Below are 2,014 nucleotides of genomic sequence, written 5' to 3'. Positions count from 1 at the left end.
ATTGATAGAATAACTAAAAGGCGGGACAGGCCCTGAGCATTCGGTTGGAAAACTCACAGGACTAGGTGATACTAAGGTCTATGTCCACCTGTGTGGTAGTTATATGATCTGTTGTCAATTTGAGAGGATTAAGAGTGAAGGGGTAGAGTCAATCAGGTCGCAGCTTGATGACCTCTTTGGAGGCGCTAAGGAGATAAATAGCTCCACTGGAGGTGGGACACTCACTCCCTTGGAGACTCTCTACTGACAAGACTCACTCCCTGGAAGACATTCCAGCTGAGAAGACACATGGAGCTATGCTAGTGCCCTGAGCTAGAGGAGCCACGTGGAGAGCCCTGCCTGTGTTGAGATGCCTCCACTGCCACTGGATCCACAAGATTTTTCACTCACTGGCCTGTGAACGTCCTGCATTCAGCGTCATTGCATGTGTTTCATAGTTGGAGAGGAATTTATAGATTGGTATCAGACATATGGGCTAATATCGGACTTCTGGACTTGATCTGCACTAGGCTGGGACGTTTTCTCAATATTCAATATCTCTTCTATATAAAGCTCTTTCTTACTCTCGATGTGTTTCTCTAGTCAACCCAGACTAACACAACCCGGGAGCAGTGACAGCCGGGTCCTGGAATCTTGCAGCACGTTTAGAACATCCCAGGCTCTAAAGCAACGGGCCAGAGACGTGAGGTCATGAGGGGTCGCTGTGCTGGAGGGGCACAGGAGTAAAAGGGCTTCACTCTGGAGCCTGACATGATGATACAGCCCAGTTTCTTTTGAAGTGTCCTTACTATCCCAGAACTGTGTCATATTCTTTTTAAAAGTACACACTTGAGGTGCTTGCTATACTAACATGGGGTAAGAATGGCGTTTGTTTTTTTCTTTCAGGGGTCCCATGGAGATATTTGAGAAACGTGGTTCTACTCTTTTTTAGGGGAGAGAGGTCACAGGCAAGGTGGGGCTAAAATCTTAGGAGGCTTAGAAAAAGCAGGAAGTTGTACTTGATGGTTCAAAGAATGAAATCAAAGGTTAACCAATTGCCAGCTAGTTAAGGCATTTTGTCCTGGTTTTGCAGGTTCCTAACAGCTGAGAGGAATCACAAGACTTCCTCTATCTTCAGGTAAAACAAACCAAAAACCCCCAACTCACTGCCTGGAGCCCAGGCCAACTCACAGCACCCTAGAGCACCGGGAGAACTGGCCCTGAGTTTCCAAGAGAGTAACTTGGCGAGTGGAGAAAGCCCCTGCCTGTTTCTCCCGTGGAACTGCTGGTAGCTCGGCACTGGGACTTTGCAGGAGCAGTCCAGAATGTAACCACTATGCCACCGGGTCTCTGGGCATCTTTTTTTTTAAAGATAGTTCTTTCTATTGCATGGTGAAGGCCGATGACGTTGCAGCCCCAAGCCTACACAACTTCCAAGCCATCCTGCCTCCCCCAGCCCCCCATGCTGCATTCCAGGATCCTTGTTGCCATCATGCTGGCTGAGGTGTATGGACCTCCACTTGGGGTTCTTCCTTTGCAGGGATCATCACCGTCTTAAGGATGGGCTGCTCAGTGGGTGCCCATGGGGGAACAATCTTGCCATGCATTCTGCAGCTCCCGTAGGGGTACATCAGGTGCTTCTCAAACACAACATCCTCGAGGATGCCCTTGGGCACATCTTCCTGTCCACACATCAGTCGCCCAAACTCTGCCGGGTGTGCAGGCGTCCAGTGATCTGGCCATACATATTAGCTTGGTTTACCGTGCTTGAGCAGTGCACTTGAACCACCCGGGGTGGGTTTAAAGACTCCACCAAGCTCCAGCGCATGGTCTTATATCTGAGGTCAGAGCTCATATCCGGAAAACAGTCTTCACTGACCAAGGTATGGAGCCGATCATGGTCTGAGTTGTTCAGGCAAAGATGAGCTTCAACGAAGATGTCCTTTTGAGGGAAGTCCTTTATTATACAATTCCCATCCTGTTCTCTAATTGTCCAGATTGACAACTGTGATGCCACATTCTCCTTCCATTGTTC

At 48.9% G+C, this 2,014-nt stretch overlaps 1 protein-coding gene and 1 pseudogene across 1 annotated transcript in view; both read right to left on the bottom strand.

Annotated features, from left to right (window-relative positions):
* The window catches only part of GALM (galactose mutarotase), a 72,199-nt gene that overhangs the window by 8,728 nt on the left and 61,457 nt on the right, over nucleotides 1-2,014 (bottom strand). The window lies entirely within an intron of this gene.
* Nucleotides 1,450-2,014, bottom strand: part of LOC105979388 — a 3,259-nt pseudogene continuing 2,694 nt past the window's right edge.

Source organism: Echinops telfairi, unplaced genomic scaffold (genome assembly GCF_000313985.2).
Source record: "Echinops telfairi isolate 266 unplaced genomic scaffold, ASM31398v2 ScPeMD7_10;HRSCAF=50, whole genome shotgun sequence".
NCBI lineage: Eukaryota > Metazoa > Chordata > Mammalia > Afrosoricida > Tenrecidae > Echinops > Echinops telfairi.
Note: the sequence above shows the minus strand (reverse complement) of the source record. Positions and strands in the feature narration are given on the sequence as shown.